This window comes from Schistocerca serialis, chromosome 5 (genome assembly GCF_023864345.2).
Source record: "Schistocerca serialis cubense isolate TAMUIC-IGC-003099 chromosome 5, iqSchSeri2.2, whole genome shotgun sequence".
NCBI classification, from domain to species: Eukaryota; Metazoa; Arthropoda; class Insecta; order Orthoptera; family Acrididae; genus Schistocerca; species Schistocerca serialis.
The window spans coordinates 549968795-549996647 of NC_064642.1; the positions used below are offsets into that span (position 1 = coordinate 549968795).

The following is a 27853-nucleotide window of genomic DNA, read 5'->3' on the forward strand; positions in this document are numbered from 1 at the left end:
ATGCATTCGGAGGTATAAGTACATCTTTAACTTGCTCGGCAAATTTGTAGCTGTTGCTAATGTTGAAAGTCCGATGATATGTCTATGCTGCCTTCAGTCTGTTATTTAGCTCTTTATTTAATTTATAACTTGGGCTGCTGGTATTATTAACGATTGGGCGAATCGATTTTTCAACTTTATGGAGCTTTATTTGTGACCGTAATTCGGGGATTCGCGGATTCAATACTTTCAGTTTAAACTTTTCCTCCTCTGTGAATAGAAACACACTGTTATCTATTTGTTTCCTTATTTCTGTTTGAAATTTCTTGGTTGGATCTTTCTTGACTTCTACTATTTCGTTTTCCATAAAGAACTTTTCAGTTTTCTCTATATAGTCTGTATCATGTATTAAAACCATAGTGCCGCCCTTATCTGCCTTTGTGACGATAGCCTTGCAATCAAGACGTATTTTAAGTAACATTATAAAATCACTGATTGCCTTTATCCCATAAGACATTATGTCTGTTTTTGCAAAGTTTGTGCCACGTCAGGCTTCGGGATACATTACAAAGTTCTTACGTATTAGGACAAAGATAATGAAAGAAAACTTGAAAATAAAATTTAACAAAACATGCTTAGATGCAGGGATTACTCCTAATTACCCAAAAGTAAAAGTCAGGAATATGTCAAACATAGCACAAATAGTAAAACGTAAAAGTGAAGTATTATGGGTTAAAACTCAAATTCGAGAAGCATATAAAATGAAAGACAAGTTAAATAGAGAAGCTTTTAATCTTCACTTGATTTTAGGTGACATTTTATCTCCATTACAGTTCACATACGTAAGAGAGAGATTGAAAATAGAATTGACAGGGAGCGAGAATTAACTCTAAACAGACATCAGAAGAAGCTTTTTAACCTAGGTGTAGATTTTAATATTGATAACGAAACGGCATATAAAAAGTTGCATACTTTTTGTGAGAGGGTCGTGAACTTAACTGAGATAGAATTAACAAAGGATGAGCAGAACCTTTTAAATAAAGGACTGCAATATAACCTAAATCCCGCAATTAACTCAAATACAATAAAAAAGACTGTCGCAGAAATGAAAATTGCATGTGATATCGCAAATATGAATAGATACGAACAGACCAACATGGCAGTTTATGTAAAGAAGTCGATTATAGATGAAATGCACTCTGCTCACAAGAACAGAAATGAACTACTAACTCTTAAGGGCTTGAATAAGAGTTAGAATCACGTAAGGCTATTGTCACAAAGGCAGATAAGGGCGGCACTATGGTTTTAATACATGATACAGACTATATAGAGAAAACTGATAAGTTCTTTACGGAAAACGGAATAGTAGAAGTCAAGAAAGATCCAACCAAGAAATTTCAAACAGAAATAAGGAAACAAATAGGTAAGTGTGTTTCTATTCACAGAAGAGGAAAAGTTTAAACTGAAAGTAATGAATCCGCAAATCCCCGAATTACGGTCACAGATAAAGCTCCATAAAGTTGAAAAATCGATTCGCCCAATCGTTAATAATACCAGCAGCCCAAAGTTATAAATTAAATAAAGAGCTAAATAACAGATTGAAGGCGGTACATACATATCGTCGGACTTTAAACATTAGCAACAGCTACGAACTTGCCGAGCAAATTAAAGATGTACTTATACCTCAGAATGCGTCACTAGCTTCATTGGATATCACCAATCTGTACACAAACACTCCCGTAAAAGAAACGATTGAGATCATTAAGAACAATCTCCTCACTCATGGTAAATTGGCACTGGGGGAAGTGATTGAATTAGTGGAAACGTTGGAACAAGCCTTGTCGTTCAATTACTTTACTTTCAATGGTAAAATTTATCAACAGAAAGACGGGCTGGCAATGGGGAGCAGTTTAGCTGGGACGCTGGCTGACATTTTTGTAAATCACTTAGAAAACAAATTCTTTGATGAAAATCCTAATGTCGCAGAGAAAATTGTATATTACAGGAGATATGCTGATGACTCCATTTTATTATACAAAGGAGATAAAAATGATATCGAAAACTTAGCACAAAAAATGAGCTCCTAACACCCGAAAATTTGATTCACCATGGAATTTGAAGAAAACAACCGTATAGATTACTTAGATTTAACACTAATAAAGAAAGATGGGAAGCATGAATTTAGCATATTCAGAAAACCTACGTGTACAGATTTAGTTATCAATAAGCGCTTTTGTCACCCACCGCGATACAAATGGGCATATTTTACTTCGATGGTATACAGGCTACTAAGATTGCCACTAAGCCAACAGGAAGTAGAAAAGGAGTTAAGTATTTTAAAGCAAGTGGCCGTAGCGAACGGATATACGTGTAAGCAGGTGATGAATATTTATAGGAAGATAAAGAAGAGGCAAATGGAACAAACAGAAGGAAGTAAAGTCGCAGTTAAGACGAACAACAAGAAAGAATATGTAGCTCTCACTTACAATGGAAGAATTACAGATAAAATTGAAAGATGCTTTTGTAAATCCGACGTTAAAATAGGGTTCCAAACAAATGACACGTTAAAATTGAAGCTCCGGCATAGAATATGTAATAGTAGGAATAAATTTCAGGATTCAGGTGTATATAAGATCAAATGTAATGACTGCTGTAAACAATATATAGGGCAGACTGGTAGGAACTTTGAAACCAAATTCAGGGGGCACACCTTCTCTCAAAACAAAACAGCTTTTGGGGCACATATGGCTGCGACAAAGCACTCAGTCACAAACATTGAACACAATTTAGACATCCTGCATAGTGCTCATAAGGGACGGTTTCTTAACATTTTGGAAAAAATTGAAATATACACCCACAAAAATAAAGATCCGGATTTAATCCTCAACGAGCAAAGTGAATTCAATCATAACGCCTATTTTAGCATTTATGATGACCTACTAAGATGACAACTGTTGCGTGTGGAGATCCAGGCCAAGGAATGAGAGATGGTGCGCGGTGGAGAAGCCGGAAGACGTGTGCAGCGCCTGGCGTCGTTGACGGGGCCCGCGGCAATGGACATCGGACGACTGAGCGGACTGCGGCACAACACCAAAATGGCAGGAACCACGGAGGCAGACCGTAGAGGAAGACAAGTTCACACCAGCACCATAGATATATAAATTGCCCTATGTTTTTTAGATCGTATAAAAATAATAATTTTACTGTTTTTTAATTCGGATAAGTACAGATTTTAACCTTGACATCTACATATTTTAATTAAGTATTTTTAATATAAAAAAGATCTACTGAATACAGTATGTGCAAATGGAATGGAACAAATGTACCAGACACCACCTGTCGGTAATAGTGTTATAAATTAATACAAATGATGTGCACTCTGCCAACCAATTTTATGTGACGTAGCATGTGAAAGTTGCTAGATTTGGACGGGTTACTCCTGTAACTGAAATATCAGATCTGAAGATGGTTCTGAATGAACCGAAACCAGTCATATGAATAAAAAATTTGCAATCAAGACGGATTTTAAGTAACATTATAAAATCACTGATTGCTGTTATCCCCTAAGACATTATGTCTGTTTTTGCACGGATGGGACTGCTCCACGCCAGCGATTCCTTCTATCACCAAGAAATGTAGATCTGGTGATGAATTCTGCAGTATATCAAAACCAGTTATCCTAAAATAAAAAGTGACAACTTATATGCAGCCACAGCTGTGTTTAATAAATAAATTATAATATTATTAGATCACTGTTTTCCTGGAACAAAGTTCCAAAAAATTTTTAAAATTATAAATCTAGTCTTATCTTCTAGGCCTTATTGCATATGGACTTCTTCTCATTGGTTCATCTAAACCTTCTCACTTGCTCTTCTGCACCTTCTTTTTCACTCTTCCCTTCTGGTCCAAATCCATAATTCATGGAATAACTTCAGGACCCCCTCAAAATGGTTTCAAATGTCTCACATGTACAATTGTCATCCTCACTGGCAATTGAATCTTGATGTTCACTGGCGACATCATTTCCACAGCTTGGTATGGCCCGACAATTTGCAAAATGTTGTTTTGTCTTCCCCTCTGGAGTATGATAAGTCGATAACATTACCTATCGGCCAACCTTGTATTGCACTATTTTCGCTGTATGGCTCAGTACTTCTTTTTGCTTTTCTAGCCCCTTGGTATTAGCCTTGGGCACTCTGTTCCATATGTCCATTATTACTCTCGCGAACTCTTAACAGATCCTCCTGTCATACCTTTCTTGTTTCTAACATGATGAATGGTGATGGTATCTTACAACCATATACTACTTCATATGGTGACTATTCATTGTGTGCTATTCTGAGTTGTATGCTGAGAGCACATACCTTAAATAAACATCTCAATTGGAACATGTGTGTTCACTTAGTATCCTAGCATCTTCCGTATAGGTATGTGCACTCTTTCTGTTCTTCCATAAGCTTACACAATTCCTCTCACAAATCCATCATAAAGCTGGTTCCCTGTTCCGTTGCTATAGTCTCGGGTATGCCAAAATTCAGTATCCAATTGTTTATTAGTGTTTGCACCACTGTTGCTGCCTATTGGTTGGGCATCGCAACCATTTCCACTCGTCTCAAAAAAGGTCAATAATTGTGAGTATGTACTTATTCCCTGCAAGTGTTTTATTGAAAGGACCTAAAACATCAATCTCAAGCAAATGAAATGGCGCTGATGCTTCAGGTAACCTCTGGAATGGTACTCTTGTCCAACACAAATCTGCTCTCTATGTGCACTGTATCCAACTCCGTACATATTGGCCCATGCTTGACTTCCTATTCTCCAACTATCTATCCACTACTCTCCTGCTGGTAGACCTACATCTCCTGTGACTTGTTAACATGTGTCTCCTGTAATACTCTAACCCTCAACTTAGCTAACACCATTACTTTCCTACTTAATACATCTGCATTCCCACGTTTTTTCCCTTCTTTAGGTTTGACCTCAAAATCAAACTCACTCAATCATACTGCCCATCGTGTCAACCTAGTACAACTTACTTCAACCCCAGCAACTATTTCAATGCTGCATTATTTGTTATCACTAAAAACTCTAAGTAGGTCATTCCATAGAAGAGGCTCAATCTTTTTCCCACTGTGGTGTAATTCTTCTTGATGTATTCATTTGCCTTGAAGAATTGCATACCAGGTGCCTTCTACCATCTATTCCTTGAGACAACACACAACCAAGTGCAAAGTTGGACACGTCACACAACAGAGTGAATTCCTTATTGAAATTTGGAAACACCAAGATCAGACTAGATGTCAAGGCTTCTTTCAGTTTCTTAAAACCACATTGACAATTCTTTGACCAAACAAAGTTTGAACCTTTTTTTTTGCCATTGTGTCAAGTGTCTAGCAACATCTCCAAATCCTGTTACAAATCTGCTCTAATAATTCGTAACTCCAAGAAATGATTGTACTTACTGTGCCAATTCAGAAACAGAAAATGTATGTATGGCTTTAACCAGACTCAGGTCTGTCCTGACTCCATCCTTAATAATTATGTGACCAAGGTATGCCACCTCTTCCAACACAAAATTACATTTCTCTGTAATCAAGGTTAAATTCACAGCTCCCAATCTCAGGAACACTTCTCTTAGACGTTGTATGTACTGCTCCTTATCACACACAAAAATTATTATATCATTAAGGTACACCATTATCTGATGTAGTTTCAGGGCTCTGAAAACTCCAACTGACAACCTTTGAAATGCCGCATGTGCATTCTTCAATCCGAAAGGCATCCTCCTGAACTGATAATGCCCCGAGGGTGAAGAAAAGGTTTTTTGGTCAGTACTTCAGCGCGACTTCTAGCTGACTGTAGACACTCCTCGAGTCCATAGTTGAAAAATACTTGCACTGGCCTAAAGAGTCTCTGGTTTCCGTAATGTTCGGCAAAGGGTAGGCATCTGTTACAGTCATGGCTTTCAGGTGTTCATAATCTCTCAATTCCAACAATCATTCCCCTTTAGGCACTTCACTTTCCCTTGCATTGAAGTTTCAATGGTGTTTTGTGACTGTCTGTGTCTGACACCCTTTGTGCCCCACTCTTCCTCCTCCAGGATATCTACATTAGTAATCAACAATCCCTTTGTTAACCTTAAACCCTTGGCACTAAGATTATCCACAAACACAGGTACCATTTTTCATTATTTACCTCCTGCATGCGTACAACACTTCTTTTCACTAAGGAACCCACCTGATCCAATACTTCATTCACTTCCATCAGTTATACCACACACAACATCCCTACCAATAAGTTAGACTCAAAATTAACCCAAAGTGATTTCCTAGTACACTTAGGTACACAACTGTTTGAAATGAATCTTAGTGTGATTGCTTGTGGTTTAAATGGTTTGTCACACTCGACAGACTCACCTCACAATAATGCTGCAATGGTAGAAGCCCCACCCAACTGAAACATATTTCCATCAAGCTCTCCACCTTGTGTTGCTTAAGACAGATTTTAGCACGCTGACACAAGAAATCCAATGCCAGAATCATGCCACAGCCCTCACTCATGTGGCATAGTCTCTACACATTATCTGAACAGAACTGTACCCAAGCAAAAATCTATGCCCACAAATCCTAACGATGAGACATGTCTATCCCCTACTCCACACAGTCTATACTGCGGTGGGCTTCGTTGCTAATGTTCCACCAGATCTACACTGTCAACCAACATGTGTCCATGTGTCCTAGAAATATCCTACAGTTCTCCTTCCACACTATTCCTCTGACAACACAACTCACCTGTAACATATAATTTTATGAGGAATGCCCATAGGTGAACCTCGGGTTCCCACTGACATTTAATGTCTGCCTCTTTCCCAGTGCCCTACCTCTGAAACTACCATTACCATTATGCTGACCTCTACCTCCTTTTCCACTGTTCTGTGGCTTGTGATACTGCTTCTGTACATGCTGTATCTATCCACATCTAAAACACTTTATATTGGCAGAAAACACCGTCTGTCTGGCTTGCAATTTGGTTGACACATCAAACTCCTCACATTCTACTGCCAATTTGATAGCTGTGCGTAAATCAATCAGAACCCGTCTGTACAGTCCTAGATGTTGTGCAACCCTCTTAAAAATGCTTCAAGTGCCCTCCGCTCAGCCTCCCGTGAAACCACTTCATTTTCCTTGGCGTTCTTCCCCTACTCACATGTACAGCCATTAATCTTTCTTATTCTATCTGAAAATTCTTCAATTGATGCTTCTTCATTACCATGCCCATCTGTTCCCTAAAATGTCTGTTTTGGTTAGTATATTTTTGGACCAATCCTTTCAAACTCTTGAAATGTTCCAGGCCCTTCCCGAGCCTCCGTATAACCAGTATAAGCTTTTGCTTCTCCAGTTAATTTTAATTTTGCCATCATCATAAGTTCTGTGTCACACCTCCCTTCCATCTCTGCCACATTCCTAAGATCCTCCACAAATGCTTGCACATCCCTGGTCGATTTATCTGAGAAGGAAGCAGCTAAACTTGCAGATGCCAAATCTATATTTCACTGTGGCGACTGTGTAACTCTCTATTATTTGCTGTCAATTATGCTACATTTTCCAGTAATATATAAACTTCCTCCAATTCTGATGCTATCTGCATTCCTGACTCTGCCAAATGTTTGCCCTTCTTGGCACTCGTTCTGAAACACCAATAATTGCAAGAGACATAAAATAAAATACATTAACTTAATTCTCACTTTTAATCATGAACCAATTTGATTCTTGGCACTGTCTAGCCACATGACCATAACAATTAGATGTGAAACACATTACTCACACTGGTTCTGTACAAGGTGCTTAATGATCTTTCAAGTTACATTGTATACATCTGGTACGTACTACACAATTGTGCCCCCCCCCCCCCCCCCCGATTACCTCTAAAGTGCAACAAATCTACTGGCTCCTTCCTTTTAACAAAATTCACCATACAAAGAGCACAGCAATCAAGCTTCTTTTCCAGACCAAGTCACTTTAATGACAACAATTAAACTTCTTGACTCACTGTACTGTAGGCTGTATGTTCAGATGCGGTGAAAAGGTGATGTCAATACTCTGACACCAGTTGTAATAGTGGGTGCCAAGAGGGGTAGGGGGATGCCATTCAGTACTAAACAAACAGCAAGACGTTCCAAAATGTCTTTTTATGGCTCCCCACTGTGTTTCAGTACAGGCACTGGCAGTGTGGCTGTGAAGTCCAACAGCTTCCTGTGTGTGTTCATCCACCAATGCTGACAGGGGGTGGCATTGGCCGAGCGGTGGTGTGTGACCCAACTGCCTCTGTCAGCAATGACTCTGGTCCCAGCGCCACAGCAAGCTAAGGCTGTGACTAGCATCCTCAGCGTGGTCCAGCAGGCAGTGGGTGGGTGACATAACAGCTGTGACCCACTCCTCTGTGTTGATGGCCAGTAAACTGTTTCCCCAAACCAGTGCTGGTCCAATGCAGCAGCAGCTTTAGCCCCCCCACAGTTTCAGAGCAGATTGCCCTCTTGTGATGTACAGATATTGTATTAGTATTAGTGTGTGTGTGTGTGGGGGGGGGGGGGGGCGCAGTACCATTGTTAACTCATGATGCCTGATATACCTCTTGTATTAAACACTGCAAATTCCTAACAATGGAAGGAAGGTAGGAAGAACAGAGAGTAACATGCTCCAAATATATGAAATGGTCATTGATACTATGAGTTTATTAAGTGCACTAGTGAATCAATTTAGCTTCCACACTGTCATATTCCTGATGCAAGATTCTTAATTTGTAAAAAGAGAAAATCTACACGAGTTCTCTGTTTTGTATTTTTAATTTGATTTCTCCACATTTTAAGTATAGTTTCTTAGTACATTTTACATTGTCAAAATCCATCATTATTAACATTATACAGGAATAATAAATTGTTGAACAAAAAAGAGATGCAATGGAGTGATTTACAGTCAGCTTGTCCCTAGTTCATGCAGTAATTACTCCACAAATTCTAGCTTGGAAGTCTAAGCACACTTCCAGTTAATTTTGTGACATTTCTTTTAACAAACCTACACTTGTTTTCCTTTACTACACAGGGGTGAAAAAAGTCATAGTATTGTGCCATGCACATATACGGATGGTGATAATACTGTGTGCACGAGACATAAAATGGCAGTGCACTGGCAGAGCTGTCATTTGTACTCAGGTGATTCACGTGAAAAGGTTTCTGATGTGAATATTGCTGCATGACAGAAATTAACAGACTCTGAACAAGGAATGGTACCTGAAGCTAGATATGTGGGACATTCTGTTTCAGTTATCATTAGGGAATTCAATATTCCCTGGTAAACAGTGTCAAGGGTGTGCTGAGAAGATCAAATTTCAGGCATTGCCTCTCACCAGGAACAACACACTTAACAACCGAGAGCAGCGATGTTTGTACAGAGCTGTCAGTGCTAACAGACAAACAACAATTTGTAAAATAGCCGCAGAATCAATTTGGGACATACGACTAATATATCCGATAGGACAGTGCAGCAAAATATGGCATTAATGGGCTATGGCAGCAGATGACCAATGTGAGTGCCTTTGTTAATAGCACATCACTGCAGGACCTCTTCTGGGCTCATGACCATATTGGTTGGACTAAATGATGGAAAACCATGGTCTGGTCAGGTGAGTCCTGATTTCAGTTGGTAAGAGCTGATGGTAGTGTTCAAATGTGGCACAGACCCAGAAAGCCATGAATCCAAGTTGCGAACAAAGCACTGTGCAAGCTGGTGAAAGCTCCATAATGGTGTGGGCTGTGTTTACAGGAAATGGACTGGGCCCCTGGCCCGATCATTGACTGGCAATTGTTGCGTTTGGCTACTTGGAGATTGTATGAAACCATTCATGAACAAACAAACGATGTGCCATGTCACTGGGCCACAACTGTTCATGACTGATCTGAAGAACATTCGCGACAATTTGAGCAAATGATCTGGCCACCCAAATCGCCTGTCATGAAACCTATAAAACATTTATGGGACACAATCGAGATGTCAATTTGTGCACAAGATCCTGCACCACCAATACTTTCACATTTATGAAAGACTATAGAGGCAACATGGCTCAGTATTTCTGCTGGGGACTTCCAACAACTTTTTGAGTCCATGTCACACTGAGCTGCTACACTACATCCAGCAAAAGGAGGTCCAACATGATACTAGGAGATATCCCATGACTCATCACTTCGGTGTATAATAGGTAAAACTGAACAATCTCTGTATTGCTAGCAACTTTGCTATCAATGAAGTATTAACCATTCCTGATCTCGGAATAACTGTACGGGGAGAAATACTGATCACTCATCACAGTCATAATGACAAAATCCTATTTGAAGCAGCAGTTACCAGCTATCGTGAGTCGGATCCCGCATTGAAGAATGGGGTCAAGCAACCGCAACGCGGAAGGCGATGCCAAATCGTTAGCCAAACTCTCATAATCGAGATGGGACTGAATCAATGCATGATAAAGCCGTAGAAGGGTAGACCGGCCGGCACCCCAGCTGGTGTGACTCAAGCGGCACCAGCACATTTGTTTAAGCTGTCAAATATGAGGGAGTCATGTCAAACGGGCATCAAAAAGCAATCCCAAAAACCGATGCATCTCCACCACAGCAAGAGGTTCACTGTCACGATAAAGCCGTGGGTGGCTCAGGGCGAACAGTGTGACGCTGGCAGAAATGCATGGTGCAAGTCTTGACGGCCGAAAACTGGAAGTTGCGCGATATGGCCCAAAACTGTGCCCGCGCCCTGCAGCTGCTGTTCAGCAACTGCAATGCCAGTGAAGCTGTAGTACAGGCAAAAGTCATCAGCATACAAAGATGCATTCCGACAGCTGCAGTGAGCCCATTGATAGCAACTAAAAAGACACAGACACTCAAGACAGAGCCTTGCAGGACCCCATTCTCCTGGACTCAGGAGGAACTATGGGAGGGGCCAACTTGCACGCAGAAGGAACGAAGCAACAGAAAATTCTAAATAAAAATCGAGAGCGGGCCCCTAAGACCCCACCCATGAAGTGTGGTGAGGATGTGATGTTGCCATGTTGTATCATATGCCTTCCGCATGTCAAAAAAGACTGTAACCAGATGCTGTCGGCGGGCAAATGCCGTACGGATCGCAGACTCCAGGCAGACCAGATTATCGGTGGCAGAGCGGCCCTTACGGAACCCACCCTGGGATGGAGCCAGAAGGCCCCGCGGCTCAAGTAGCCAACTCAACCTCCAGCTCACCATGCGTTCGAGCAATTTGCACAGAACGTTGGTGAGGCTACTGGGGCGGTAGGTGTCCACCTCCAGTGGGTTCTTACCAGGTTTCAACACGGGGAGGACGATGCTTTCCCGCCACTGTGACGGGAACCCACCCTCAACCCAGATACAATTGAAAAGGTCTAGGGGGCATCGCTGGCAGTTCACTGAGAGGTGTTTGAGCATCTGATAGTGGATGCGATCTGGCCCGGGAGCTGTATCAGGACAAGCAGCTAGGGCACTTTGGAATTCCCAATCACTGAATGGAGCATTATACGATTCAAGGTGGTGCATATGGAATGAAAGGCACCGATGTTCAGGGAGCAGAAGGCCTGTGGGTAATTCGTAGAAGCGTAACACAGGGCATCATGCTCTGCTAAGAGTTCTGCAATCATGTCATAGTCAGTACAGTCTGCTCCATTCAGGGAAAGCCCAGGTAGGCCGACGGGGATCCAATATCCATAGAGTCACCTAATCTTGGCCCAAGCCTGTGATGGAGAGGTACGTATGCCAATGGTGGAGACATACCTTTCCCAGCACACCTGCTTCCGTTGGTGAATAAGGCGTTGGGCTCGGGCACGGAGCTGCTTAAATTCAATTAGGCAGTCCAGTGACTGGTGCTGCTTATGACATTGGAGGGGCCACCTGCGATCACAAATCGCCTCGGCAATCTCTGGTGACTACCAAGGCACAGTCCTTCGCCGAGGAGACCCAGAAGAACAGAGAATTACAGATTCCGCTGCAGAAACAATGCCGGTGGTGACTGTGTGAACCACCACATCAATGGCGTCATGAGAAAGAGGCTCAATAGTGGCAATGGAGGCGATCAAGTCCCAGTCAGCCTTATTCACAGCCCACCTGGGGAGGCACCCAGGTGAGTGACGCTGGGGCTGTGACAGAAAGATTGGAAAGTGGTCACTACCACACAAGTTGTCATCCACACTCCATTGGACAAACAGTAGAAGGCCAGGGCTGCCAACCGAAAGGTCTATGGTTGAGTACGTGCCATGCGCCACACTGAAATGTGTGGAGGCATCATCATTTAAAAGAGAAAGGTCGAGCTGTGCCAACACTTGCTCAACGTCAGTTGCCACCAATCCACCCCACAAAGGGTTATAGATGTTGAGGCTGCCAGTAACAGAAAAGGTAGCGGCAGTCGTGCTATCAGCGCAGCCAATACATCCTGTGGGTCATCACCATCTGGCAGAAGATACATATTGCAGGTGGTAACAGCCTGTGGCGTCCACACCCTAACAGCGACAGCATCTATAGGTGTTTGAAGAGGGACACACTCGCTGTAAAGAGAGTTAAGGGCGTAGACGCAGACTCCACCAGGTACCCTCTCACAAGCTGTCTGATTCTTATAATAGCCGGCCGTTGTGACCGAGCGGTTCTAGGTGCTTCAGTCTCGAACCGCACGATCACAACGGTTACAGGTTCGAATCCTGCCTCTGGCACGGATGTGTGTGATGTCCTTAGGTTAGTTAGGTTTAAGTAGTTCTAGGTTCTAGGGGACTGATGACCTCAGATGTTAAGTCCCATAGTGCTCAGAGCCATTCGAACCATTCTTATAATAACCCTGATAGCCACAGAAGGGGTGGGTTCACAACGCTTGAAACCAAGTTTCCTGGAGAGCAATGCAAAAGAGAGGGTGAAGGCTGAGAAGTTGTCTGAGCTCAGCAAGGTGGTGGAAAAAACTGCTGCAATTCCACTGGAGAATGACATTGTCGGCGGCCGAAAAAGGTGTGAAGGGACCGAGGAGGCAGATTACACCACTGGGTCATCTACCGCCACCAACGGAGAGTCTGAATCGAGGACCACTGTGTCTGAGGAAGAGGTGAGATTGAGGTCTTTGGGGGATGTCAAAATCTGCAAATCATCCTCAGATTCAGAGCTGGTAGTAACAGGTGGCACAGAGGCAGCCTGAACCTCTTCCGCCATACCCATCTTTTTCTTCTTCTTCCTCTCCTCCTCCCGCTGTTCCTTAGGAGCAAACTGGGAGGGAGTCTCAGAAGGAGGGCCAGGGACAGACGAAGAGCAGGAAGCTCTGCGATCTGCTGCTCCCGGCGCCTTGAGCCACTGACTGATGTCAGCTGTCGTGCTGGAGAATGCCTTAGAAGGTAGACTTCCAAGGGACCCTTTCCGTGCGAGAGGAGGCTGGTGTGCCTGAGGGAGGAGGGGGGGGGGGGAGGGAGGGAGGAGGGGTCCGATATCCCTGTCAATTTGGTGGGTTGATCTTCCAAACGAGGTACCTTGGGAGCACCAGTAGAAGCAGTGTCCCCCATCACAGACAAGGGGTAAGAGCCAGGGCTGCCCGAAGGCCCACTGGAGGCTTAACAACCGCAGGGACAGCCATCACCATGGGGGGCAATGAAGTCGCAGTCACAGCGTACGAGGTAGTCATCTGCATAGGATGAAGCCATTCATATTTCTTCTTCGTATCCTGATAGATGAGCCTGTCCAGTGTTTTTATTTCCACAATTCACCGCTCCTTATGGAGAACAGGGCAGTCAGGTGAGCATGGGGAGTGGTGCTACCCACAATTAACACAAGTGGGAGGAGGCACACATGGATCACCCGGGTGCAGAGGACGACTGCAATCCCTCCATGTGGCGCTGGAGGTACAGTGAGATGACATGTGGCCAAACCTTCAGCACTTGAAGCACTGCATAGGAGGAGGGATGTATGGTTTCACATCACAATGGTAAACCACCACCTTGACCTTTTCAGGCAACGAGTCACCCTCAAAAGCCAAGATGAAAGCACTGGTAGCAACCCTGTTTTCTTTGGGTCCCCTATGCACGCACCGGATGAAGTTGGCATGTAGCTCCTCATCCGACTGCAAAAGGAGGTCGCAATGGAAAATAAGACCCTGGACCAAGTTAAGGCTTTTATTGGGCATAACTGAGACAGGGATGTCACCCAGCTTGTCACAGGCGAGCAACGCCAGCGACTGGGCTGGGGAGGCTGCCTGGATCAAAATCGCCACACTGCAGATTTTAGACAACGCCGCCACTTCGCCAAACCTATATTCGAGGTGGTCTACAAAAAACTGAGGCTTCATTGCCTGAAAGGTCTCTCCATCAGTCCTGCAGCAAACTAGGTACCAAGGTGAATATGAGACCGAGTCCTCCCAAGGCGTGTCCAGGGAAGGGAATGATTGGGAATCATAGGTCGCAGCATCAAATTCATTTTGTATGCACTTAAGAGACTGATTTGGTTTAACCTGTCTCATTGCGAGACATCTGCCCTGATGCCACCCACTCTGACCAGGGACTCTCCCCATGGGTGCCATCAAACCTCAGCAAGGGCCACCTGGCGGGATGGCCATTGCCGGGAGTCCTGGCGCCCCAGAAGGATGGGCACCTACTCCTTGGCATACGTGGGGTGGTCTCAGCTTTGGCATCAGCAGTGCGATCCCTGTGTTGTAATGGGGTTACCACCAACAGGGTACATGACAACCCCACCAAGACGGACTGGCTACTGTGCTGGATTTCGGGTGCCAAAATGGTCCAGGACTGTCATGGGTGTGAAGGATGTTATGGCGCAGGAGACGAGAAGTAGGCAACCCATAAGACATTGGGTGAAAAGCCCGCTACACAACAATAAGCAGCATGCAAATTCTTGGTGCAGGATGGACAAATAAAAAACACCATGTAAGGCGTCCTTCCCCAAATGGCATGCACTAGCAACAGAAATTTGGAAAGGATGAAGGTCAAAAGATTCCGTTTAGTCGCCTCTTACAACAGGCAGGAATACAATGGGCCTATTCTAACCCCCAGACCTACAGGGGTGCCACTGCATTGTGTCAATCATACCTGTCACTGCCTTCTGTCAATCACACAGTAATTTTAATCGGCGTATGCAAGGCATGTCTGAAAAGTTATGTGAAAATAAAAGTTATGTGAAGGACCAAGTGTCACAAACAAAATATATTTATTGGCCCTCAAAGTAATCACCATTAGCTACAACACAGTTTGTAAGCTGTTGGAAACTGTCAGCTAATGCTCCTTGTGGCATCGCTTGAAGCACCATGGTACATGCTGTTGAATATTTGCATCGCCTGTGAATGTACATGAAGAGCAGTGCTTACATTGTCTTCACTTATCTTCAACTCTTGTGATATTATTCTCAAAGACAGCTGTCAATCATCTGCAAACATATGCCACACTCATTTGAAGATATCTGTGACTAAGTATGATGAAACGAACACGGCCATCCTTGACATCATCATTTCTGTCTCAAAAGTGTTTACACCACTCAAAGACACAATTTTTACTCACTTCTTCAAACCTTACACATGCACTAATATTCCATGAGTCTCCATTGCCTTTTTCCCTAATTTAAAGCAAAACTTCATTAACGTGTTGCTCCATTTTGCAATGCCACAAGTGCAATGGCAGATGCTTGCGGATAATCAATGGCTGTCTTTAAGAATGAGACCAGATGGGTTGAAGATAAGCAAAGACAGTGTAAGCACAACTGGTCATGAATATTCGCAAGCATTGCCAATATTCTATAACACATGAGCATGGTGCTTTGAGCAATTCTACAAGAAGTGTTTGCTGACACTTTTCAACAGATTTACAACTGATGTCTGAAGTGTGTAGCAGCTAAGAGTTATTACAACTGAAGAGTGAACAGGAACACAACTGAAGAGTGAACATTTACTTTTGGAATACTGAGGGCCGTGAAGAAATATTTTATGAACAAAATACACAGTAATAATAAAATAAGCTCTTTCATTCTTAACCCTTCAGCCGTGGGCAATGGAGATGTGTGCATTCAGTACTGCCATCTGCAGGCAGATTTGGGGGCCGGGGGCGCGCAATTATTGTGTCAGACGTAATTTCTGCTGTTTGCACAGTAATGGGGCAAAACTGGATGAGAAATTGGAGCAGAAGTCAGAGCCCACAACTGCAATGAGGCCGAAGGTAGACAGCATATCAGCCATGAGTGCCAAAATCAGACTATAAGTCATGGACATCAGCTGCAGCCGGCCATCGCTCCTGCTTCATCAATATCTCTCAATGGCAGCAAGACTTTCGTAACACCGTCCTGGGTGTCAATGCTCTGGGCCAGCCTTCAAAAAGCCACTCTGGCTCAACTGATTTCCACGTCATCGACAATTACGCCAGACCCCGATCATTGTCCTGTTCCAGATGGTTCGCTGTGGCCCACAAATGCAGCCCTTCCATCAATTCAGAGCCAGGAACCAGCATTTAAATGCTGACCTAGCCGAGTACAACATATTCGGCCACAACAGGGCCACACCTGGCGCCTTCTGTGTGTCGGCTGGGATTCCTTGCTGTGAACTCTGCCACCACTGGTCCGCAAAGGACGGACACCTGCCTGTCTGCCAAGTCCGAGCAGGCAATACTGTGCCATCTGCCTACCCCTGTTCCTCATTGTCTAGACTTTGACTCAGGGCACTGCCACTGCCATGCCACTGAAATGATTCAACCTTCCACATTTAGAGAAGATATGGTGGCCACTCGTGGCTGTAGTATGGCCACGTCCTGCTGTCACTGGCTTCCTTGCACACCAATCTCACCCTTTACCTTGGTGTCAGATGGACTGTTGAAGATGGACATGAAGACAGTCAACTTGGAAGAGAGGAGCTTTCCGAAGGGAAAAGGGAAGTCAATAGACAGAAGACAGAGTTCTTGAGAATATGGAACAGCAAGATATGTAAGTAATGTCACAAGACTTTTTTTCTTTCACTCATGGGATACCCCATACCTTTTGGTTTGACCTTTCCCTACTTTTTTCCATATTGTCAGTGTTGGATACCGTTTGGGAAAGGACCGAGGACTAAACCATTAACTCCAGTAATAAGCACCCAGTGCAATTTACCAGGGCACTTCGCCCCATGCACAGAGTCACATCCTGTAGTAGGTTGGGATTGTCATAAAAAAGGGCAATATGCCAGCTAGTGCAGAGTGTCCTTGCCTGAGGCTTGGATAACCTTGGGTACCACGTAAACTTCAGTGATTTTTTAAGGCGAAGCCAGAAGAGACGTAAGAATTATTGCAGTAAATACAGAATTGTATACAGTAAATGTTTTAGGATGAGAATGGATGGTAGGAGTAACATGTATACTAGTATTTAAAGATAGGCATAATGTAGGATTCAAGATCATGGCTAATTAGGAGATGTAATCGGGAGAATGTGATGCCGAAGGAAAACAGTTACCAGGTACCACTTAGTTTGTTGAGATAAGTTTAAGACATGGTATAGTGCTGATGGATTCGAACTAGATTAATGAGTCGCAACAGTATTGTTTGCTTAGGTTTCACTGTCTTCATATCATACGGCAATCTCAAAACAGCCAAAGTGCTAAGATACCACACGGACACGAGATGTATCATTGGCCGTGATATCATCAGTTAAAGCACTCCTGGTCCCTTGAGAAACAATGTTTATATTAGCGGCAAAACCACTAGCAATAGCCCAGCAAGTGAAAGCAGTGACATAGCAGGAAAATCTGTCAGATGTTGTAAGAGATGTGCATGTAAAAGAATTAAAGGTTTTTTTATTCTATGACACAGGTGGGGTTGATATAGTGCCTGAGGCTACGAAAATGTTAAGTTTGGGTACATCACAGGTGCACCTGTTATACCACCTGTAGCTGGGTCAGTGGGATCAGAGAGCTCTTGAAGCAAGGCCACTGGATTACTTGTTTTCTCTCAGAATGAGAGGTATTTGTTTGTGAAGTTATTGAGGTTTATTGTGCTGTATTGGAGAAGTTAGAATTATAAGTATCACCTAAGTATATTGACGTATTTTGAGGATGTAAGTTCAGATAGATTAGTGAACTAATGTAGCCAATGTGCAAATGAGAACAGATGGACTCAGTGGTTGCTAGTAAAGGCAAATAATGCCCCATGAGCTACCATGAGTGGAGACTAAATATGAAATATAAAACTGTAAATAATCTAGTCTTTTCACTTCAGTAAAATTCGAGGGTGAAGTTTCTTTGCAAAGGGGAGGAGATTGTACCAGGAAAAAACTATAGGACAACTAGGAGCAGAAATCAGAGCACAGAACTGCAACGAGGCCGCAGCCAGACAACAGATGTTGGTCACTGAACTGCGTGATCAGCTCCCTTGTCATTGGAACATAAGTGCCGAAATCAGGTCACAAGCGATGGACATCGGCAACAGCCAGCTGTCTCACCTGCTTCATTAGTGTCCCCCAGCAGCAGCAGCAGCAGCAGCAGCAAGACTTCCGTGACATTGTCCCGGGAGTCAACACCCTGGGTCAACCTTCAAGAAGCTACTCCGGCTTGACTGACTTCCGGGTCATCAACAATTATGCCAGACCCCAGTCATTGTTCTGTTCCAGATGGTTTGCCATGGCCAAATTCAGCCTTTCCGCGAATTCACTGCCAGGAACTGGCATTTAAACACTGGCCCAGCCAAGTACGACTTTTGGGCATAGCAGGGCCACACCCGGCAACTGCTGTGTCAGCCAGGATTCCTTGCTGTGAGCTCTGCCACCACTGATCCATAAAGGAGGGACCACTGCCTACCTGCCTGGGCAGGCAACAGCATGCCATCCACCTGCCCTTAATCCTCATTATTGGTTCAGATTTTGACTCCGGGCACTGCCATCGTTGTGTCACTGGAACGACACGACCTTCCGCATTAGAGAATTAGAGAGGACCTAGTGCCTGCACGTGACTGTAGCAAGGTCGCATCTTGCTATCCCAACTCGCCTCGGATACCGGAGACACCAGTGCAACACTCTGTCTCCTGAGCAGCGTGTGCACACTGCCGGCCATATGTCAACACTCACAGCTACAACATGGGAATGTTATGAAGGAACTCTGGACTATACCAGAGAATGGAGCACAATCAGAAGAGTGCCTAAACTGTATGAATTAGTGAAGACCTAATAAAGAATAGTATCTTTAACAGGACCCACCGCTGCTACTGCCCACATCCCCTATTCAACAGAGAACCCAGCCTACACCCAGACAGCCTCTCTTTCACCTTTACATTGGTGTACCTTTCGCCTTCACAGCACATCGGAAATCACAGTATTCCTTCCAAATACTTTGCTGTTGCTCTGGAATATCGTAGGCTGCTATTTTCCCATCAAATCTTTTTCTGTGCTCTGAAATATTGGAAAATTTCCTGCGGTCAGAGGGTTAAGCAAATCTATTTGGTGCATTGCGCTAGTTGATAATTTAACCCCAGAGGCAGAAAGTGTTCTGTTACTAGCACAGTTTTGTCACATAAGAACTTTTTTTCCTCTATTTGAAAACCCCTCCTCATTACTACTGCTTACAATTATTGATGCACTTGCTCATATCTTCTTTAGGTCTAATTATTTTGTTAACTGGAATTGGTGTACTTTCCTGGCATATGTGACACTTTCTATGTCACATTACTAATCTTGTAAATCATATTCCTAAGCATCACTAATTCAGTGAAACAAATTTCATAGCCTTGTGCAAAGGTACACCTAATTTGAGACAATTAGTCCATTGTTGGCATAAAGTTTTATTCATTGTGAGTGAATTGTCTTCCATTCTGAAAGCCACTGTCAAAACTATATTTCTATGTAAAGTTTTCTGTTTTGTGCATATTGATATAATTATTCATTGCTACTGATCAAATACCAGAAGCTGATAAAAAAATGTTATACTAGTAAAGTGGGAGTAATTGATTTAAAAAAATGAGCCATCATCACACCTGGCACACACATTGCTTTTCCAAGCTTTACAATCCAAGTCTCACTTTCCTGGACCTCAGACGTTCAAACTATGGGCAAACTATTTTACCTGTTTCACTATTTCCCAGCTTCTGTAACTAAAGTGTATTTCACCACATCATTGTTGACTATGTTTCATGTTATAAATTATCAGAAGCAAACTCTGTGTAAATCAAAGAACATTTTATAGCAGGTACCAATCAAAAGAGGTGGTGCAGCTGTTATGACAATGACCTCATATGCGAAATAATGGGGTTCACACTGTCTGGCCGTCTTGATCTGAGTCTTCTGTGGTTCTCTTACATCAGTTCAAGTATATGCCAAAATAGTTTCTTTGCCATGGTCATGGCTGTCCATCTGTCCTATCCTTATAGAGCATACTTACGTGTTCTGTGTATATTGTGCTAACAAGTTTATTGTATTACCACAACAAGTCCTGTATCATTGTGGAACGATCCTAGCATAAATAAAAAATATCTCTAATTTTAGTTTCGTAAAGACTGATACACAGTATCAGTACAAACAGAACCGTATGTACAAAATTTCAACTTCAATTAGAGAAAAAACCATACGAAAAGGATACATTGCAGTATTTACAGCTCCATAATTTTTTTATTTTAGTTTTTACACTTTTCACAATGTGTGTGTAAAAGCCAGCAAGTTATACCTTTGTTTGGTTTCCACGTTAGACCTAGAAGTTCCCTTATGACTGGTTAGCGAAATCGGTTCATGAATGAATGAAGGCATGAGGATACCTCAGTCAAATTGGATCGTGTCTGGATTAGATCTACCTGTAGTATTTGATACAACTCAAAACCAAAACGTCAAACCGACCAAGACTTTGGGGTTCACTACAAATCAGTCTCTCACATTACGTCACCTTCCAAATTAATCCAGGATTCGTAATAGATCAGTCCGTCACAACAATCTACATTCCAAAAGCTAACAGAGGAGAAAAAATTGTTTCTGCGCTCGTTTCTCTGTTTGTGTGTCTATGACGCCAAACGCCACATCGGCATTACATTACGATTCGCAGAAGACACCCGTTATAGGTAGGTTCAGTTGAACTCATTCCTGGTACTTTGGTGTTAAAACAAATTTCTCGGCTGACAGCTGTATTTGCCGCAATCCTACCGTTTGTCAATGTTCCAAGCAAAGTGCACGTTGTATATTTACTGACTATAAACGGAAAAATCTTGCATAATGGGCTCATATATTTATGAAACCCCAGTTGATTCTGCAGACTGATGCAAGGGGAACTGAAATTATTAGTATTTCTAAGCGTGATTGATTTGTAACACATGTACCGGTACAAGGCATCTGAAAGTTAATTTTCGAGGTCATTTCTGTAGATTGTTGGTCGTTGATAATATTATCGAAAGTCTACGATAAATTATTTCACGCTTACTTTTAAGTTTCTGCGAGAATATTCACATTTTCACACTCTGCACTCTTCCTTTAACTTTGTAACGCGCAGTTATAAGTACTTTAAAAATGACAATCTGAGGTATTCATTTGCTCACCGTTCATCACATTAGCTGAATAATACATCGACACAATACATTACCTTAGATGCTTTTTCTTATTTTTTTCCTTTTTATTGGATTCTATCACACAAACTTTTTAGCCACTACAAATAAATGTACTGGCACACATAACAAGGTAATATTATTTCTTCGTAGTACATACTGTTTAGGGCATACATTCACATGTTTTCAGATCAAAATTATTGTAATCAGATTGCAAAACACAGTTGACTGCTAAAAATTTATTTATTAATTAAGTTCAATTCATTTCAGATTTTTGTTTTCTTTCGCTAGAAACCGGGATATGACATCGTCTGTTTATAATTAAAACGTAAACCGAATGAAAACTTACTATCTTTGATTTGCGTTCCCTCATTAACATCTCTGCACAAAGCAGTTAGTGAATTGTGACTGTACTGTAAGGTGGTTGTCATAACCTCCTTGCTGTACTGTCAAGGAAAACAAAAGCAATGCAATCTTGTCATGTTTTGCCTACATTTCAAGGATTCGTTTAATTCGGAGATATAACTGTCAGGTGGTACTTTCACAAGATTGATTGAACAGTTAAACCAGCGGAGACTTGCCTTTCTCAGCCAGTGAGCGCGAGGCATCTGCATGCAAGGTTATTGCTATTCCTAACGTCCTGTTTCACAAAGGCAATATACGCGTTGTTTAGTTTGTTTAAACGCGTAGATAGGTCTAAAATAGCAGGCTAAAGCTTAACACTGATATTACATATTTTTCACTGAGGACGTAGGACGGAGGCAAATATCGTTTTGTGGATTCGTGCCAGCAGTTTGATGTACGGAGGAAAAAAATTCCCATTTTTTACAATTGCGAAGGAATTATAATTTCCTTACTGTGTGGCAACAAGACAGAACGAATGTGCAACACCAGGTGCTTTTGTGTACTAAATCTTTGTCTGTTGACATTGCCGTATAGTTCTCGCGAAAGTTTTACATTTGAGTCAAGTTCATTTCTGCTATCGTTAGAAAGAGTATTTCATTGTCCTGTGTGGTAAATATATTTATATGTATGATGTGCACACTCTCCTCCCTTTCTCCCCCACCCCATATGATGTCGTGAGAACTATGTTATATTTGAGACGTGATATCACAGAATCTGCGATCATATTTGGCACTAATTAAATTAATCTTGTCTTGGTCACCAGTATTTGTGTTTTACTCCTTGTGATGCGTTTTACTCTCAGCATCATCAGCTCTGTGATAGAAAATATTACATGAGAAAAGATTGAAAACGATTTTGTGTACAATGACACAATATGCAAAACGTAATGTAAGACTAGGTGGGAAACAGTTGCCTGTACATGATGCAATGAGTTCAGTTACACACCTTAATGGATACACAGTATCAAGTCAGTTATAAATTTTCTTTCTTAACATGAGTGTCCAAGGTGGGATACACAGTATCAAGTCAGTTATAAATTTTCTTTCTTAACTTGAGTGTCCAAGGTGGTTCATACAATTAGGCATATCACAAATTAAACATCTTTTGCCAAAGATGGCATGAGAGACATCATCTGCACCGGACCACAGAATGTGTGTGACATGTGAACACCTAATTACACTCAATTTGCGAGTCATTGTTATGTATTCTACAGTATTTAAATAATGGATCACATTTTTCAAGAGGTACATAGACATGTACATATGAATCTGTATGGATTATGTAGCTGTCATTGATATCAGATATTTAAAAAATACAGTGTTCCCCCTAAGACATCAAGATATACAAATTTAGTAATATTCAATAAAAAAAGAAGGAACCTTTATTAAAACAGTCTATATTGTTAGCCAAATAGTGAGGCAACAGGAACCTTTATGATGGTAACCTGTAAAGAAGGTGTTTTTTCTTTCATTGTACCATTGTCAGTGCTAAACATAAATTATCATGTAGTCGCAGGGCAACTTTTGCTTTGTTCCATAGAAGAGGCATATTTTCGTAATGTTCTATCCAATAGACTTTTTGTATTACTGTTGATTACCACGGTTTTATTGTAATGCACATATTCATTACATGTGCTTGTTCATTTTATTTATTCATCCACAGACCATTTAGTACAATAGCATTGAACATGTCAGATACATTACAGAAGTAATATATGTGTATATGAAACATTAACAAAGTAAGATGGTATATGGAGAACCCAAGTCAGGATGGCTGGCAGAGAAATAAACCCCGCCTCCCGAATGCAAGTCCTCTACTTTAAGACTGGTGTAGCCACCTCACTCGATAAATCATTGGAAGGGGAATCACAAATACAAAGACTACATTGTGATTGCAACAAGCACAAGAAGTAAAACAGTGAACAAGAAATTTTGAAAATAAAATCAATGCTTAAAAAATGAAAACACGTTAAACAACTCTGCTGAAAAGTACAACATGCATAATAAGTAAATCAGTGATGTAGCTAAATCATGAAACATCAATATAAAACACCCCTGAAAAAATAAAAACACATGAACACATTTTACAGTGCCATTGAAAAGTATAATGCATGAACAAATGGAAACGTGCCAACACTATATCCATACCAACTATGCTAGCATCACATCCCATCTCTGAGGGCATGTATTACACTGCATCTGAAATGGGAGAGACAGAAAACAAACCACAAACAATCTTTGCAATGAAAACACAGCATAGGTGGTACATCAGTTAATAGAATCAAAAGAACTCCACAAGTGAGAGCGTAGTATTCCTGTAAGCTAACATATTCGTTTATGTTGTTGAAACACCTCTCAACAAGAAATGATTTTAACATTGCTCTAAAAGCCACTTCTGTCTCCAACCTCTTTATGTATATTGGCAGTGCATTTTAAAGAATGACATTAAAGTGGTTCACGTGTATTTCAGTTCAATCTATTCTAACTTGTACTATATGGAGGGATCCAAAGCTGTGAGTGTTATAACTGCAGTAATTGTGATAAATGTGTCCAATTGCTGGAAGAAAGAAGAGGTTGCACCCATTTACAATAAGGGTAATAACCACAAAACTACAAGGGACATATTCTGATATCAAACATAGTGAGGAGGTATCTCAGACAGAACAACTTCCTCTGTGCCACCCATCACGGATTCTGAAAACATCGATGATGTGAAACTCAACTCACACCTTTCTCGCACAAAAGCTTTATACTAAGGCAGTCAGATAGATGCAGAATTTCTTGATTTCTGAAAAGCATTTGACTCGCTACCACATCTATGCTTATTGTCAAAAGTATGATCATATTCATGTGAAATTTATGACATGACAGGATTTTTTGGTAGGTAGGGCACAGCAGGTTATCTTAGAAGGAAGGAAGTGTGTTGAGACCCTTGTATTGCATATTAATGACCTTGCAGACAATATTATTAATAAACTTGACTTTTTGCAGATGATGCTGTTATCTATAATGAAGTACTGTCCAAAAGAAGCAGCATAAGTATTGAGTCAGATCTTGCTAAGATTTCAAAGTGGTGCAAAAATTGTTAACTTGCTTTAAATGTTCAGAAATCTAAAACTGTGCTCTTCACAAACAAAAACACTTAGTATCCTATGACTATAATATCAATAAGTCAGTGTTGGAATCGACCAACTCTCAAATACCTGGGTGTAACACTTTGTAGGTATATTATATGGAATGATCACTTAGGCTCATTCATGGGTATAGTAGGTGGTAGACTTTGGTTCATTGGTAGAATACTGGGGAATGGAGACAGTCTACAAAGGAAATACCTTACAAATAACTCGTGCGACCCATTCTAGAATGTTGCACAAGTGTGTAGGACCTGTACCAGATACGATTATTCTGGGATACTGAATGTATATAGGTTTGTCTAACCATGGAAGAGTGTCACAGAGATGCTGAAGAAACTGCAGGAAGATTTTTGATGACAGATGTAATCTCTCTCGAGAAAGCATACACACAAAGTTTCAAGAATCATCTTTACTTGATGACTAGGAATATACTACAACCTCTATGTCTTTTTCTCATAGGGACCATGAGGACAAGATTACAATAATTATGGCACATACACAGGGGCATTTAGTAATAATGCTGCCTGCGCTCCATATGTGACTGGAAAGGAAACAAACTCTAATAACTTGTGCAATTGGATGTACAATCTGCCATGCATTTCACAGTGGTTTGCAGAGTATAGATGTAGAGGAGTTGGTTTGCAGGTCAGAGAGTCTGGCTCTTGTGCTCAAGAGACATTTGTATAAGTACAAGGAGCGTATACAGTAATCAAACATGACTTTTTAAATAGGGGCTCGCAGTAAACCCTAGCAGAGCTATTTGGCAAGAATTGAATACCCTTTTTCTGTAATGTAAAAATTTGATTTAATTGACTATTAATCTAACTCCAGAAAACCATTCCATAAGCCACAAAGGACTATGAATAACTATAATAAACAATTCTAGCACCATCTGAAAAGCAAACTTTAGAAATAATTCTCAGAGCAGAACACACAGAACTGAGTTGCTGGAAGAGTTTAGTTACACGGTTTTTCCAGTTTAAGTCTTGGTCAACGTACATTCCAAAACATATTTTCCATCATACCCTTTTAACTCATTTCTGCCCAGTACCAGATGGCGATATTGGTTTTGACTGATCTATCCAAATAATATAATTATAGTTCATTTTCTTTATATTAAGGCTCAGCCTATTTGCGTAAAACAAAGACTGCAATAACTTGAGGACTTGACCGGTTGTATTGGACAAAGAGTCCTTAACATCACTTACTACCGCACTAGTGTCATCTGCAAACAGAATTATCATGGTTGCAGTTTCTGAGGTGTGTGTCATTTATGTAAATAAGGAACAGAAGGAGGCCTAACACACTAACCTGGAGTATGCCTATTTTGACTTCCCTTGCATCACGTAATAATCTGATTTTGTGATTAGCATGAGGTGATGTGAGCTCCACAACTTATGATCTATTTTGCAAATATGATTGATAATACTTGTTTTCTATTCTACATCTACATACATACTCTGCAATTGACCATACGGTGCGTGGCAGAGGGTACCTCGTACCACAACTAGCATCTTCTCTCCCTGTTCCACTCCCAACAGAACGAGGGAAAAATGACTGCCTATATGCCTTTTATCTCCATTAATTCCAACTCGTGCAAAAGAATTTCATGACAAACCATATCAAAAGCTTTCAAAAGATGTAAATTAACTCCTACAACACTATTGTTGTAATCCATACTTGTAACCAATTCATCAGTGTAATCATATATCACTGTTGCTGTACTTCTACCTCTTTGAAAGCCATGCTGATTATTATTCAGTAGGCTGTAGACATCTAAGTACTGGGCAATTCATTGTTTCAAAAATCTGGCAGTTGCTTTACAGAATACTGAGAGGAGTTGGTAATTTTCAACTTTATGTCTATTCCCACTCTTGAATAAAGGTAGGTCTATCACTTTTGATATTTTTAATCTTTGGGGGAACCCCCTGTCAGTGAATGATAAATTCAGAATGTGAGCGAACGGCTTTGATTTGTGAAGCAGTACAGATTATAAGTGACACTAGCACATCTACACCTGCTGACATTATGCATTTGAGGCTTTTAATCACCTTCACTGCTTCATGTTCATTAGTTGGAACTAAGCACATGCTGTATGCTGATATGCACAACCCAAGTTTATCCTGATTTGTGAAATCTAAACCAAGTTTTTGAGAAGCATTTATAAAGTAATCATTTATGTAATTTGGCAAGTCTTTTTTGCCAATATTGACATAATCAGTATTTGTAATTGTTATTTCCCATTCTTCATATATCTTCCCTGTTTCACTTTTTACAATGTCCCATGCAGATTTTGATTTTTTGCCCAATATTCTTATGATGTCATCATGTCTATGTAGCGTTGCCTTTGCAATTACCTGTCAGTATATTTTCTCTCAAGTCTTTAAATGTTCTATAAACTGAGGATCTGTGGATGTGTTCAATTGAGAACTAAGCATTTTTAAAGTCCTGCAGGAAATCTTAATCCCTGACACAGTCCCATAACTAGATTTAGTGATCTGACATGAATGGACTGTAATCAATATTTTAGGCAAACACATTTCAAAATTGGACATGAGTATTGAGGAGAAAGCACTATTAGTACGTGAGTGTGAAAGCACTTCTAACCCAAATTCATTACTGAGACTACCAACAAAACTAGCAAAATTTTTCACAGAATATCAAAATGTTATGAAAAGGATGACTCGCTATTGACCATAAAGATGCCACATAGAGTTACAGATTAGCATGACTAAAAGACTGTTACATATAAGCTTTCAGCCAAATCCTTCTCCAGAAAACAAAAACATG

The 27853-nt window shown here is 41.3% G+C and overlaps 2 protein-coding genes across 5 annotated transcripts in view; one reads left to right on the forward strand and one right to left on the reverse strand.

Annotated features, from left to right (window-relative positions):
- The window catches only part of LOC126481431 (uncharacterized), a 58124-nt gene extending 36405 nt beyond the window's left edge, over positions 1 to 21719 (reverse strand). The window contains exon 1 of one of the 2 annotated variants that reach the window (XM_050105180.1): positions 21564 to 21719. The gene's annotated coding sequence lies outside the window, so the exon portion shown is untranslated. Of the gene's footprint in view, positions 1 to 21404; positions 21540 to 21563 lie in introns of those variants that run through there. The other variant, XM_050105179.1, reaches the window with a different exon arrangement.
- Positions 21720 to 21944: 225 nt separating this feature from the next.
- Positions 21945 to 27853, forward strand: part of LOC126481080 (uro-adherence factor A) — a 150782-nt gene continuing 144873 nt past the window's right edge. For 2 of the 3 annotated variants that reach the window (XM_050104568.1, XM_050104567.1), the window contains exon 1: positions 21945 to 22144. The gene's annotated coding sequence lies outside the window, so the exon portion shown is untranslated. Of the gene's footprint in view, positions 22145 to 22230; positions 22420 to 27853 lie in introns of those variants that run through there. The other variant, XM_050104570.1, reaches the window with a different exon arrangement.